Source organism: Camelus dromedarius, chromosome 2, assembly GCF_036321535.1.
Source record: "Camelus dromedarius isolate mCamDro1 chromosome 2, mCamDro1.pat, whole genome shotgun sequence".
Lineage (NCBI taxonomy): Eukaryota > Metazoa > Chordata > Mammalia > Artiodactyla > Camelidae > Camelus > Camelus dromedarius.
Genome location: NC_087437.1, coordinates 118,580,315 through 118,595,891, shown reverse-complemented (window position 1 = coordinate 118,595,891; position 15,577 = coordinate 118,580,315). Strand labels below are relative to the sequence as shown.

Here is a 15,577-nt window from a genome sequence, read left to right as displayed (position 1 = left end):
TTTTTCTTAATCCAGTGACGCCCTGTGTCACATTTTCTGCTTTACTCCTGCCAAGTAGTTTTCTGGGGGCCTCACGGGCAGGGATGATTGATCACCTCACTGGCCACTGGTGATTGATTTAACCTCCAACGGCTCTCCCCTCCCTGGGAATGAAGCTGGAAGGGCCCGCTCTCTAGTCTCAGGGTTGGTTCCCCATCCTTAGGGCCTTTCCAAAAGCCAGCTCATTGGCATAACTCAGGGCTGCCAGGAAGGGGCTTTTTCTGAATAACAAAAGACCTTTATCACTCTTGTTGCTGAGGAACTTCCAAGGGTTTCAGGAGCCCTATGCCCGGAGTGGGGATGAAGATCAAATATAGATTTCTTTGTATAAAGATGTATTTGTTCATGTAAGTCACAACATCACACAGGGGTGATGGGAAACCAGCAAGGTCCAGAACCTCACCCATCGTTTAAGTAAAGTTCCAAAACGCTGTGTGTCAAGCCTGAGGCTGCTGTCCTGCCAGCAGACAGAGTCCCAGCTGACCTGATAATCCATGTGACTCACAGGGCCCTGCGTCCTCAGCCCGGTTTCCATGTCCTGGATTTAAATGGTTCCTGAAGGCAAGATGAGCTTTCAAAGTTGCTTGGGTGAAAATAGTAGAGAGGTGAAGAAGAAAGGGAAAAAAAACAACAGAATTCCTTCATGGGGCAAGTCAGGAAATTTCGAACCTTTAAAAGAAGTGTGTGAAACAATCAGATAAGACATATCAGCCCCGCCCCCCCCCAAAGATACCCGATTGCATAACGGTGAGAAATACTTTTTCTCAGTCATTGAAAGTCACGAATAATAAAAGCTGCAGATCCTGCACAAGGACGCCATGCTGCTTTTACAAGCCTTTCCGGGGTCTCACTGGGAGACAGCCCAGCAGGATGCGTGTGGAAAGGCCAGGCCTCCTGGCAGCCCGGGCTCCCAGCTAGCGCTCCACATACTGGAGGCTGCTGCACAGCCAGTCACGGGCAAGGCAAACAGGACTCCTTTCCTGGGGATAATGGCTCCGGTGACCAGGGACTTTCTCTGCAAGCATTTCCTCGGGGTGGAATTCCACCCACCGCCTCCACATCACAGCAGGACCCAGTCCCCTTACACACCCCTGTCCTCACTTCTGCCACACTGCACATCGTGCCCCCTCACAGAGGCAGGCGACACAAAACAAAGTCACACCAAAACACAGACGGCATTCTTTGACACAGAGGACTTCTAAGTGCCCAGGCATTCGGCACCAGCAGACTTCTCCAGCTGTTTCAACAGAAATCAGCTTTCAAGAAGATTCAATTCGGAGTCATGGCTTGGCCAAGCTGGTCCCCACCCCGGCTCTTCCTAGAGCATATGATTAGAGGAGAGAGATGGCCCCATAAACGAAGCAGCCGCAGAGTTGGGCAAGGAATGGATTTCCAGGGAGCAGTAAAGCCTCTGAGTTGGGCTTCAGGTAACGAACGTCTGAGCTGCAAACGAGCCAACAGTTTTTTCTGTGTGATGACCTGGAAACAGACATTTCTCACGTTGACTTCTTGCCAGGGCCACAGCTTCCCTTTTGCAAGTCCTAGTCTCAACCACAATGGGAAAAAAAATGCAGTTACTTGTCCTATAAACTTTACAGGATCCACCCTGAAGCCAGTGACATGTGAAGGCTCAGAGCGCAGGCGCCTCCTGGCCACCTCGCCCTGCTCCACATGCACAATATCACCTGCTGAGTCCTTTACCCTGGGGATTTCCAACATCATCTCCTGCCTCCTCGGGTTCCACTCCAGGCAGACACAACAGTCCAACCCTGGAGGACATCGTTCAGCCCCATAAAGGGACACTGAAAATACATACATAGTCTCGAATTCGGGAAATGTTTTGCACTTTCGAAACCCAACTGAAAATGACTCAGAAGCGTGTAAGGAACAGCATCCTCGCTTGACAACAAGAAATGCAGAAATGCCGGGGTGGGGGGTGTGGAAGCCCCACTTCCTTCCCAACACCAAGCAGCCCACAGAGCCAAGAACCCAGCAGCGAAGTACGAAGTGCCTACCTGCCTGTCCTCAAAAGCTACCCATGATCCAAACCATAAGACCTACAGAGGTTTGGAATCACAGGAGTTGATGGGACACATTTACTGTCCACTTTTTAAAAACAGCAAAACCCAAACACTCTTCCTGGAGCTACTGCTTCTTCACAGCCGAGCATCAGTGGGCTTGCCTCATCTCAATTCTTGCCTTTCTCTCCACAGTCTGCTGACAGGCGGCTTCTGCCTCACCCCTCCAGGGCCGGCCAAGCCCACCAAGGACCTCCGTGCTTTTAACCCATGGTCACTTGCGAACGCTCTGCTATGTGGTCTGGCCTGCACGCAGCACCGGCCACCACTGACCAGTCCCTCCTGGAAGCTTCAGAAGCTCCTGGTTTTCTCGCCACGGCCCCTCCTTCTCAGTCTCTGTTGCAGACACCTCCTTCCTCTAACTGTGCTCTTGGAAACACCTAACAGGCTGTTCCTGAGAATCCCACGTCCCCAGCCTGATGCATCATTTTCACACTGGAGCCTTTCTTCTCCCTAGAACACCCCAGCACAGGGCACCGCCGTGAGAGCAGGGTGGGGTGGGGGGAACATGGAGTTATGGGCCTCATCCATCAGTACCTTGGACAGCGCCCAAGGCAGTCGCCGAGTAAAGGGGAAAGCTGGGACTAAGAGACTTGCACCGAAGGTGGATTAACAGGAGAGATGCATGTTCCAGGGAAACAGAATGTGTTTATTCACTTATAAAAGCAACCTGCACGGTACACCAACCAATTATACTCATAACTTGGAGACGGCAAAAGACCTTAGATGATCGCTTCCGGAGGACAAGAAGGACAATGTGTGGAAATTCTATTATCCTTCAAACGAAGACTTTCTTCTTTGAAAGATGCCTCTTTGATAATACTCTCCAATTCCAGCAGTCCCACTCAAACTTGCAGAATGGGATTTTATAAAATAATCACGAAACGAGGACAGCCGTTACACACAAATTACTAGTGAGTGGGAACCAGATACCTTTCAAAGATGAACAGCTGTATCTCCGTGTCAGGAGGGCAGTCCTGTCTTCATGTCACCATGGCTCTTCACTTTGCTGAGCAGTGACGGAGCGTGCGGCGTCTGGGACCAAGTGGCTGTCCACCGCGCCCGAGCCTGTGCGGGGCAGTCCTTCTCCTGCCCTGCCTCTCTGCTCCCTCATCTAGGAAGCAGGTAACTGACCTACATGCAACTTTCAGCGGGAGGCAGGGAAACCTGAGGTCAGCTGTTGACATAAACTCCATAACAGTCCCAATGGCTGATTCTGGAGCAATTCGAATCTAAGAGATTCTCCAGGAAAATTCCTTCAGGAACATTCTTGGGGACGGTCAAGACTTCACCACCATGCCTTGCTCTGCCTGGACAAAGCTTACTTGTTTTTAAAGTGGCCCACCTTGTGGGGTTTCATGTTCCTCGTTTTGTTTTGACATAATTGGAAGCCACCTCTCACGCTGTCTGCCAGGCAGCAGAGGGTAAGTACAAACCACACACACTGCTGTCTTTGAGACCCAGGCTGTCTCACGCCCTCCAAAGGCCTTTCATCTTCAGCCCTGATTCATTCTTCTCCCCTGACAGTCGTGCCCTGAGTTTTGGCCCCTTGGTTGCCTGATATCTTTTCTGGCCTCTCATTTCTCCAAAGTGCACATCTTTCCTCTCAATGAGCTTGTAAGTTGCTTGAGAGCAAACCATTTTTTCTTAGTCTCTTTAGGACTGTCTCCATTAATGACTGCCTCTAATAGGAATTCGCTAATCACCATAAGGTGGGGAAGAAGCAGGCATGAGCTCCGCCCAGGCGTGGAAAGCTGACAAAGGCGGCCAACCTGCCAATAAGCTGGAGTTCACCCAGCCAAACTCCTGCTACGGTTGTGCACAGACTTCATTTAGCTTTTCTAGACTTGGCGAGGGTGGCTAACTTAACTTCCCAGCTGCTGTCTCCAACAGTCACAGGCTTCCTCTTAGATATCCAAAGCTAACCAGAGTTAGGAGGGAGGGGATGAGCAGGGTGCACCCCACGTGCCTGGCACTCACGCCAGCTGCGGGGGCTCTCCCAGCATCCAGGGCAGGCCTGAAGGGCCAGGGAGTGAGCACTCGCTCCTGGGAACAGCCCTGAACCCCCCCACATGACAGCTGATGGATGAAGGCTTCCACCTCCTTGATCCCCAGGTGGACAGCCCTGCACTGCCTCCCAGGAGGCCCCATAGGAGGCCCTGAATTAGCCTTCTCCTCCTTGCTGCCTCACTGCCCCGTCCCCACCAGTGTCCCAGGGTAGAGAGGAACAAGGGAAGGCTGGCTCACACAGACCTTGCCTCATGCCCCGCAGAGTCCAACATCCCTCGAACAAGCTACCACACCACAGCCCCGCCACCCAGTTGACACTTAGTGCACACCTCCCACTGTCCCTCCTAAACTCTGCATTGGGCAACAGCCCCACAGAAAGCCACTTGCTAATTGCCGGACTAAGGTAAAAGGTTGTATGAAAGGGCAGCACTGTTTAGGCATCCAGTCAGGGACAGCAGCCTGAGATGTCTCAGATATCACTGCCTCTTTTTCAGCAGGTTAATAGATAGGAAAATTAGCAGATCATTTAAATAACAGCTCGTTTAACACAACGATTCCTAATTACATTAGCAGCCCATCTGCTGAAGTCTGCCGGCAAGCGGAGCCCCCAGCAGCGGGATCCTCCCCGGCCCAGCTGCAGGGGGCTGTTTGCCCACAGTTACCACATGTGATGCAGGCACTGATCCTGTTAATCAGGTTTGCTCAGCGCTTCGATGGTGGAAATGAATCTCATTTACTTAAACACGTCTTGTTGAAGGAAGTGAAAATAATTGCCACACGCCATTTCTCCACGTTCTAAAATTAAGGTTGTTTTTATAGAGAAGGAAGAAAAAAAAAATCATTTTGCAAGGGCTCCGCTTAACCCAGACAGCTGTTACAGAAGTCAGCGACAGGGGCTTAATTACACACCGTTCAGGGGCGGGGTGGAGGGGGTGTATGTGTGTGCGTGTGTGAGTGCGTGTGTGTGTGCGTGCATGTGTGCACATGGGCTTCCCTCTTACAGACGGGGCTCTTACTAGAAAAACACAGTCCAGAGACCCGCAGATTCCCTGGCTCCTGGGAAGACCGCAGCTGCCAAGCGGCTGCTGGAGAGAGGACGGGCACCAGCTTGGCTGCCTGACCCGAACGTGGTGACGGCTTTCCTGAACGCTTAGGGCTTGGCAGGTTAGGACTGGCTGGGGAGGTTGGGGGTGTAGGAGGGCTGGTGTGGGTGTCTCTGTTTTAGAAAACTAAAAGTCACCCTGAAATCAATCCTTCTGGACATGGGAGCTGCCACTACCTTTGCAGCTGACACCTGTCACTGGGGTAACAGGCCAGTGACTGGAGGTAGAGGTGGCCCCCGTCTGAGTTGTCAAACTTTTCAAACAACCCACCCCTCTTAGGATGAACGGAGAGGCTGGATCTCTGAGGTGGGGGAGGCTTTATCACAGACCCACGGCTGATGCCCTTAAATGTGCTGTGACCATGTCTCTTCACAGGAGGCAGGTTTCAAGTTCATTTCCTACCTGTGGTCCCAGGACACACCCTGTACTTTCTCCAAAGCAGAGGAGCATGAAAAAAGGAAGGTTTTTGCGTCTCTTAGACCTGGATTTGAACTTTGGCTTAGCCTCCTACCCGCTGTGGAAGCGGCGTAAAGCACCATTTCTGAGCCTCGGTGTAAGGGAGGGTGGTCCCTGGGGGGGGGGGGGGGGCGCCAAGAGTGCCACTTTGAGGGGTCCAGGAGATGATGTATGTGTGATGCACCCAAAGTGGTTCGTGGCACCTTGGGGTGGTTCAATTTCTCAGACAGGGGCAATGTGATGTTTCTTCTCGCTGCGGGGCTGACATCTCAGATACCTCACTGCGCCAAACACGACACGCATCGGATTCCCCAGCAGACTTTCACTGCAAGTCTCCGCACTGCAGCTAGTCTGGACGCAGCCCAGAAGTGATGTGCACACGCTCCAGAATGGACACTGTGTATTTAGCGGTCAGTCCCCTGGTGCACAGCGGATGGTCCTGCGGCAGGTGATGGACGTGACCGCGTGTCAGCAGCACCGGCAGCAGCTGGGACAAGGCAGGGATCTGCCCAGGGGTGCTCAGATCCAAGGCCACAAATGCTGTTTTCACTAGGCTGGCCTTTTCTTCCTCACCCTGGTGAGCAGCATCCCCACCCCCAATGCCCAAGCTCCCTCGTTCCCTTCCCGTGCTCTCTGCCTCCACTTGCAGGAGTCTGTGTGTCCTATCAATCTACTTCCAGAATATTCCTGGAGCTGGCTGTGTTCCTCTCTCTCCCCTTCCACCTCCTTGGATCACCCCAGTGATCTTCATGTGGCTAGCTCTGAGCGCAGTGCCTGGCACAGTGAGTGCTCCGTAAAGGTTGTTGAATGAATGAGTGAATGAATGGTGCCCAACATCACTGAGGCCATCCTGTCCCAGGAGACTCAAGTCCAGTCAGTGTCAGCTTTCTGGCTGGCTTTTCTCAGGGTCCAAGCCTTCCCGGGGTTTTGGTGAGCTCCAAGGTCTCCCAAGCGCAGCGTCTCCTAAGCTCTGAGGACAATTTTGAACAGTGTGGTAACGGCATCAGAGTGCACCTGAGAAAGATGAGAAGACCGTCCTCTAAACCCACCACCTGATGAAGCTGCATCTGTAAACTCTCCAGCTCTGGGTCACATCCTCGCAAGTGAGTACCAACCCCGGGCTTTTTCACGTAATAGTCGGAAGCTCCAGGCATCCGTTTAGGCTGCTGGGAATCAGAGGCAACACCCGCACACAAGTCTAGGTGTGACGACGCAGCCGGGCTGCTCCTGGACCAGCAGAGGCAGGGTCAGAACCCGTGCCACTTCACCCCTGGGCTCAGAGCTGAGTCCCCAGCATCGCACGTGAAGAAGGCGCCTGGTTGTTTGCCAAGAGGCTACACGGGGTGGCACTGTCTCCAGGGATCACAACAGCCAGCGCCTGGTTCTCTGCCTCTTGGACGGAGAAGCCAAGGATGGACTGAGAGGGGAGCCACTGTAAGCCGCCTCACGTCCACCAAGCTTCTGGAAGTGAGAGTCGGAAGCCAGAAAGTCCCTGTAAGTTTACAAGGGGATATTCAGAGACAGGTGGGCTGGGTGCTTCTGTCTGCTTTGCCAGCCCCTCTGTCTCTGGAGGCAAACTCGGGAGGGGGGTAGGGATGGGGAGAAAGAATGCAAGGGACAGCTTTTCTATGGAGGATGCCAAGGCCCCAGGGACCTCCCTGGGCTGCAGAGCTTCCCTCAGCCTCTGAGGCTACACAATCTACCTGCTGGCAGAATGCAGCCCCACTGATTGAAGAGTGAAGATGGATATTTAAACAGACGTGGCTTGGGAGTCACAAGGCTGGACCTCATCACTGCCAGTAAAACGAATGATCCTTTTTCCCACTGAAAGGAAAGTGCAAGCTGAACTGCTTCTCAGAAAACACTACTAAAAAAGGACAGAAACAGGCCTGTCCCACATTCTGGTGATTGGGCGGGGAGGGGCCAAGTAGGGAAGTGTCTGTCAACAGAGGGGAAAGCTAAACTTTTCCTCCCCGAAGGGTTAACTAAGGCTGCCCCCCAAAGCCCATCACACATTTCCAGGGATTTGAGAAGACATCATTTTAGCTAGAAGTTGGTTCTTTCTGCACATTTTCCAAAGGACTTTAAATAGATTCTCATCAAAGGTGTAATGTCTTAACTCTTAAGACGTTTCTGGAGTTTCACGAAATTTTCTCTTTTGCTCAAGAGTTGATAACTGCAAACAGAAAGTCATTTCAGATCTGAACTTTCAGAAAAAAAAAGACACAGGATTAACTTCATCCTGGTTCCCAACATTCAAATATTGTTAGAATTTTCAGTAATATTAAAAAAAAAACAACGAAGATACAGCATGCAGTCGCTGGAGCAACAGGTAAGATTTTCAAGTTACTATTATTATAAAATGGCTACTCCTCGGTATGATTCCAGGTGTTCAAACTCATTTTTTAACGGTAGTAAAACACGCATAATGTGAAATATCCCATCTTAACCAACTTTTAGTGTACAGTTCGGCAGCATTAAGATGCTCACATTGTTGCTGATATCACCACCATCCAGCTCCAGAACTTTCCATCATCTCAAGCAGACACTCTACCCACTAAACAGCTAACTCCCTGTTTCCCGCTCTCCCAGCCCCCGGAAACCACCTTTCTACTTTGTCTCTGTTAATTTGACTCCTCTCGGGACCTCTCTTAGGTGGAATCCAGTATTTGTCCTTTTGCGACTGGCTTATTTCACTTAGCATAATGTCCTCAAGGTTCATGCAAGTTGTGGCATGAGTCAGAACGTCCTTCCCTTTTAAGGTTGAATAATATTCCATTGTATGCATAGTCCACGTTTTTTTTTTTTTTTTTTGGCCTTTTATCCATCAGTGGACACTTGGGTTACTTCCACCCTTTGGCTATTGTGAATAATGCAGCCGTGAACAGAGGTATATAAATATCTCTTTGAAATCCTGTTTGGATTCTCTTGGGAAGATTCAGTTTTCAATAAATACTTGGTAAGCAGCTACCATGTGCCTGGGCCATGGAGACAGAAGGGGCCCCTCATGGAATTCACCACCTCACGTCCAGACCACAGATTGGCCTTTTCTTCAATGATAGTTTTCAGTCTCTGTTGAATTGGCTATAGGACTAAGTCACAAGTAACCATAACTTATTTGAGGTTTTCCTTCTGAATTTAAAGTTTAATTTCTAAGCCCATTCCCACACCAATCAACACACTGAAAAGTAACTCCCTCTGTTTACGATGATGTTTGTCAAGGTTCTATAATCGATTTTAATACTGTGTAAACACAAAAGGATGAGGAAAGTAAATTTCCTAAAGGGTGATGGACTGCCAGTCACACAGCCCATGATTGTGGATGGAGCACACAGATGGCTAAATCATGACCTCACTGTACGTGACACTGACCCGCCAAAGGCCTTGTGAGGTTGGTCTGCTGGAGTTTATATGAAATAAACTCCGTGTACATGTAGGGAAAATACACGTACAACACTATCATTAAGTGCTTTGAAAGCAGAAAATGTGATTTAAGCCCCTAGTACCACGAGGGTGCAGACACCTTCTGACGCAGTGATGGCTGCACGCGGCCGTGTCGCTGGTGATGACTGATGACCTAACACATCCGCATGCATCTCCGTGTGGAGGCTGTGACCTCGCCTTCACAGCGACCTCTTCTTAAAATCTAAAATGGTATCTCCACGTTACAGAACCTCTTCACAGACTCATCCGGTCCACCCAAACTTGGAAAGTAAGACACAAAAAAGCCATTGTTTTCAGATCCGCTACCCTTTTCAGCCCAGCCATTTACGAAACAGGCTATTTCTGTGTGGTCTGTAAAGACTTTGATGTTTTTTTCTTATTAAACACATGAGGGAAAAAAAGTTTTTAATAGGCATATAGCGATCAAAGATATCATTCTCTGCTAAAAAGATTTTTTAAAGGCCTTCCAAGTAAATTCCTCTTAGGAAAGACATTAACTCTCCGCTGATCTCCGCATATTTACGGTGTCCAGGTATGTTGAATGTATGCTTGCCCAGGAGAGAAATGACAGAGGCGTCCTCTGTGGTGCCCATGCCAGCACAACACAGATGTTTTCCTAATTAGGGTGTAGAACCGTCACATGGAAATCTTCCAGAACATTTCAGGGATGGGAAAAACTAAGACAAAACTGCAACATATTAACCTTGGCAAAATCTCCACCACACTCGAGAGCTCTTGTGTAACATCATTAAATACGACCAAGGACCGACACAAAGTAGAGGCAGCTCCACCTCCTCCCAAGTCCAACCTCTTCCATGGGCACTGGACCCAGCCCACCACCCTCTCAGGACACCACAGCCCCAAGTGCCCCGTCTCCCCTCTGCGTCATCAGTTTTCCCTCCTCTACCAGCACCCCCCCACCTGCTGACAAGCAGGTTGTTACATTTCCCATCTTAAGAAAGACAAGGCGCAAGTTTCTTCATCCCACGTCTTCCTCCCACCCCGGCCCCTTTTCTCTGCACTCCTGTTACAATAAAGCCCCTAAAAGAGTTGACTGCTCTCAGTCTCCAAATCCTCCCTTGTTTGCACTTGAACTCACCACCCCTGTGGAAACAGCTCTGCTCTACGCCAACCATGATCCTCATGTGCCTGAGCTGACCATCAGCTGACCCGTTGTGGGATCTGGTACTGATGACAACTGGGCTTCCAGCCATACCTCCTTCTAGCCTCCTCTCATCTGATTCCTCCTCCCCTCCCCGACCTCGGAGCTTTGGAGTATCTCAGCAAACTCGTCCTTGGAGCCCACCACCTCCTCTGTCTAGACCCACCCCACGGGGATTGCATCCAGTCTCACGACTTTCCATGTCTCCCCTGCACAAGGGGCTCTCAGATTTAAACCTCCATCTGAGACCTCTTGCTTGAACTCCAGACATGCATTCAGCTGCTACTGGCCACCCACCTTGGATGTTACAAAAGGCATCTCAATTTGGCTTTTCCGAAACTAAACTCCTAATATACCTAGTGAACCATGTAATATTTGTCAACAGAATGCCACCCCTCTTTTTCCTTACCTCCTCTCCCACAACTCACCCACTACACTCCTGACTAGAGATGCCTTGGGGTTCCTCCAAAGGCAAGCACACACTCTTCTCAAGCAGCGCCTTTGCACTGGATGTTCCTTCTGCTGGGAACACCCTCCCCCACACCCCTCACTCCCTCTTTCTTTACATCTCAGATCCCTGTCAGCAGCACCTTCCCCGGCCACCCTACAGAAGTAAGTACCACTTCCCCCTCCCAGCGTGGCTGCTCCCACGTTTTAGTGTCGTAACATCTACCGCCATCCAATACATATATTCACTTGATTTGTCCATCTTTCCAAGATAAAAGGTAAGATATGAGGAGGCAGGACCATGTCCCTGCAGGTCACTGCTGCATCCTCCACGCCCAGAACAGGGCCAGGCAAGCAAGTGCACACCGACTAATGGCTGCGGGCGTTTAGTCACATGTGAACTACAGAAACTGCCTTAACAAAATGGTGACCGACCTCAGCCACTAGACTAGATTTTCCTTAAATACAAAAACTGAAGAACCGAAATGAACCTTAGAGGTCACTGTTTTGTCACTGGAATCACTTCTAGGAATTAAAACAACATAGGGAATCTCCAGTGCAAAGAATGGAGTCTGGAGTTCACACACTTCAATAGGCCCCAGATGGCTAATGACCAGCCAGGAACGGGGACCACGGATGCGGACCAGCCTCCCGGTAAGGTGGCACTGCTGTCAGGACCGCCCTGACGGGCAGCCGCCTTTCCGCCCAACGCCGCAGTGATGGGAGGCTCACTGCCCTGTGCCCTCGCTTGTCAGAGGCTCAGGGCAGTGATTCTGGAATGCGCTTCCTTTCTGAGGTTAATTCAGCAAATATTTTTGAGGACCTCCCCTGTGCCAGGTGTGGTACGCCATCCTGGGATGGAGGGTTAGCAAGAGGGACTTGGTGCCGGTCCTCGGGGAGCTTCCTGTCGGCTAAATAGTCCCCCGTTCCCACTGCTTCCCGGCGGACCCAGCCTGCCCTCTGCAGCAGCGCCCCGTGAGGCAGCTGATGGGCTCTCTGAAGGGTGGGAGGGTGTGCCTCCACAGAGTCGATGGCGCCCCTCCCCTGGCGGGGGGTGGGGGGAGGGGGCGGGATGTGCATCTCCCTGGAATCTTCCAAGAATTGGTCATGTGACATGACCTCCTGCTCCTTCCCCACCACAGTAGCTTCTCAGAGTCCCATTTACAGTAAACATCCCGGGGGAGGGCAGAGCTCAGGGGTAGAGCGCGCTTAGCACGGATGAGGTGCTGGGTTCAATCCCCGGTGCCTCTGTTGAAAGAAGTAAATAAATCAAAAAACCTAATTCCCTCCCCCCGCAAAATGAAAAATTAACGACGTCCAATAAAATTTGAAAATAATGAATTAAACAAAATACATACCCAGCCTTCATACCACCTTCCAACAATCCACTGATCAATCATCTAATTATCAATGTCCAAACACGGCAACTAAACACTGCCCGCGCCGTGGTGCACACACCCAGCGCTGACTTGCGGTCACACCGCCCACTCAGCACAAAGGTCTGTGAAAACAATCACAGTGAAAACTACTGCACGACTTCACGACCCCCTAAAACACTAGAAACTAGAGAGAAGCCAGCGTCGCGCAGAGAAGGGCCCTGCCCGTGGTACGGCCTTCTCAGCTCTCCCGCACACCTGCTCCGCCCGGCCAGGGCCTCTAACCGTCAGCATCCGGCCCAAGGCTTAAGATCATCAAGGTTTCATCGCTGACAATAATCCTAAAAAATGCTGGGCTTGCGAGTTTGGAAGACATTGATTACTGTTTGAAACTGCCAAAATTAACTCAAACTTGAGCTCCTCGGCTGACAAAACAGATCCCCTTCGGAGGTGAGTGTAAGAAACAAACTATGGTTACCAGTGGGGAAGGGGGGAGGGGCAAATTAGGAGTTTGGGGTTAGCAGATACACACTCCTACTAGGTACAAAATAGATAAACAAGGACCTACTGTACAGCACAGGGAACCATATTCAATGTCTTATGATACCCTGTAGTGGAAAAGAATCTGAAAAAACTTGTATGTATGTACATGTATAACTGAATCCCTTTGCTGTCCACCTGAAACTGACATTACAAATCGACTACACTTCAATAAAAAATAAAATTTAAAAAAATGAGTGTAAGACTTTGGGAAAAAAAAATTTCCCTGCACAGTTTCCTGAGCTCTGATTTACCCGCAGAGCCTTGCAGCCTCACCAGAGCGTTAATATGCTCCTAACAAGAGCACCCATTACACCTCTTGGTTTCTGGACCACATGGAGATTTGAGCTGCTCCGTCTTAAATCTTCTCTCCCCGGAGGAGGCTGCCAGGTCTGAGATCAATGAACTTGCCCAGACAGAGGTGAGGCCGTAAGAGTCACAGCCGAAAGCCTCAGACTCTTAAGTGCCAGGTTTTGCACAAAACATCCCAATTCTTTTCGTTTCAAGTGCTCAGAAGGGCAGGCAGCTAGATGGTCTTGGCCTCTGGAAAACTGGCAATGAAAGAAGCCATAATTTTCTAATTTACTTGAATGTCACGATTTTGCCCCAAGTGGATGTGTCTTGATTTGTGAAAAACAAACTTAACTCTATTAACTGTGTTTCTCTTAAGTCTACCTTCAGTGGGGTAAGAACTGAATGGGTCCTGGCACACGGTGGGGGGTGTCCAGTGTGTTGCTGTCATGTTAACATTCATATATTGAAGAACAAAAGACTTAAGACGAGAATTTTTTGTGGTCCAGAAAATAAGGCTAGGTAGGTTCTTACAGCAGAGGGACAGTTCCATCCCAGATGACCTGCCCCGCCTCCTGCCAACACAGAATGTTGGGTGATATGCGATGGGAGGGGTGGGGGGCCTTGGACACCAGAAACTCATGGAATCTGAGTTGGTGGGGTGGTCATATGCATTCTTCCCCCCATCAGACCTCAGAAATTCATTTTCTCAGTTCTGGGGGCTGGAGGTCCCAGATGCCAGAAGGGTTGGTTTCTCGGGCCCCCCTGGTGTTTCCACATGTGTTCTTATCTCTGCCTATAAGGACACTGGTCAGATGGGATTAGGGCCACCCTCATGGCCTCACTTTAACTTCATTCCTCTTTAAAGGTCCCATCTCCACATCTCCAAATGCAGTCACATTCTGCAATCCTGGGGATCGGGGTTTCAACATACGGATTTGGGGGACACAATTCAACCCATAACAGGGGGCCAGGCCAGTGCGGTGCAGGGACAAGGCCCTGAGATCCTGTCAATCACAGCTTCCATCTGAGACCCTGTAGACACGCAATCATGGTCGTCCAAATCCAGAGCTGGAGGAGATGGCGGTGAAATCTGCTAGACACTCACCCGAGGACCAAACACACTGACTCAGTTCAGCAACACGCAGTTTCTCTCAGATCAAACCAGGCCCACGGTTCCTTACAAGGTTCCTGAATTCTCACAGATGAGTGATGCTGGAAATTTGAGAATGAACTGCCCCATCAAGGAAAATATTTCTGAGTACTCAACCCCTGTACATGTGTATATCCAGCACTTATGTGCTAAGAGGCAGCTTGGTGAACTGGTTCAGAGCATGTGACCTGGGACCAGCAGACCCGTTTTCATATCCTGGCTCTGTCCCCATGCAGTGTGCTGCCTCAGGGATGTCACTGTCTGTGCCTCTGCTCACTCATCTGTAAAATGGGGAGAGTGAGTGGTAACCTTTCATCTTCCTTAATGTCCATCAGTAGCTCCAGCAAACTAACCAGACGGGACAACTCATCTTGAGTTTGTTATTTTTCTCAAACAGCTGAAACTCTCTGGAAGACTTTTACCCAGGTAGAAAATTCAGCTTAAGGGTTCAAAACTGTCTTCACAGGTAACAAACTGATATCATTTTTGGTAGAAACCAAAAAATGACAGAAACATGTAAAGATACCATCTTCAAAAGACTCTCCATACATAGGAGTTCCTGTTGCAAAGCTGTGTTTTCCACTCAGTGTTAGAAGATCCCCTTAAAGGGCATGCTTTAATTGTATCTAGTATTTTTTCAGTATCTACGAAGTAGCGTGATGCAGACATCCACCTGTAATCTCAGTAAGTCAGCTAATCTGGACCTGGGGATTTCTGGGAAACAAAAGCACGTAAGTCACTGTCAGAAGCCTTGTTTTTAAAAACAAACCAGACTGATGGCGTGCTGAAGCCTGAAAACCGTGGTGGCGGCTGGAAGAGAGAGGGAGCGTGTGTGGGAGCAGAGGCTGCGCTCGCTCGGCTGCAGCATCTGCCCAACCTTGGAGACGTCTGACCTGGACACGCGCGAGCGAGACGTACCTGCGCACACTGGATCTTCTTTCTTAAACGCACGCTGTCCCGTCTTTCCTCCCCCTTGCTGTCCTCACTTGAAGTTTTTTAAGACCGTCCTCATCTGTCTGCAGCTGCCTCGAGTGCCTTGGTGCAGACGTGCCATGGTTCACTCGCTGAGTCCACATTCCATGAGCATTTGGGTTGTTTCCAATCATTTGCTATTACAAGTAGCATTACAAAGAATAGCCCTGTGAATTGCTTTTCATGTTTTTTGCCCAATATAACTTTTATGTAAATTCCTAGGAGTGGATTTCTGAGTCAAAGGATAAATGCATATAAACTTGCCTAGACATTTCCAAACTCTTCTCTGTAGCCTTTGTATGATGGGATAACATTTTAATAGAACTTTCTCTTGTCATACAAATGCCTTCAAACGAGCTCTGTAGATTGCTCTTCCCCTTCTTTGAATGAAACCTTGGGCAAAGCTCTATTTTTCCAATAGCTTTGGGGCAGCACATTTATTTTTAGGTATTGTGTAAGTCCAGTCCTACTTAACATCGAAGCTTCTAGCTGGCATCCAATATAAT

The 15,577-nt window shown here is 49.8% G+C and overlaps 1 protein-coding gene across 2 annotated transcripts in view; it reads right to left on the bottom strand.

Moving 5' to 3' along the window:
• BACE2 (beta-secretase 2) overlaps positions 1-15,577 on the bottom strand; it is an 82,280-nt gene that overhangs the window by 51,375 nt on the left and 15,328 nt on the right. The gene's annotated exons all lie outside the window — the stretch shown is intronic.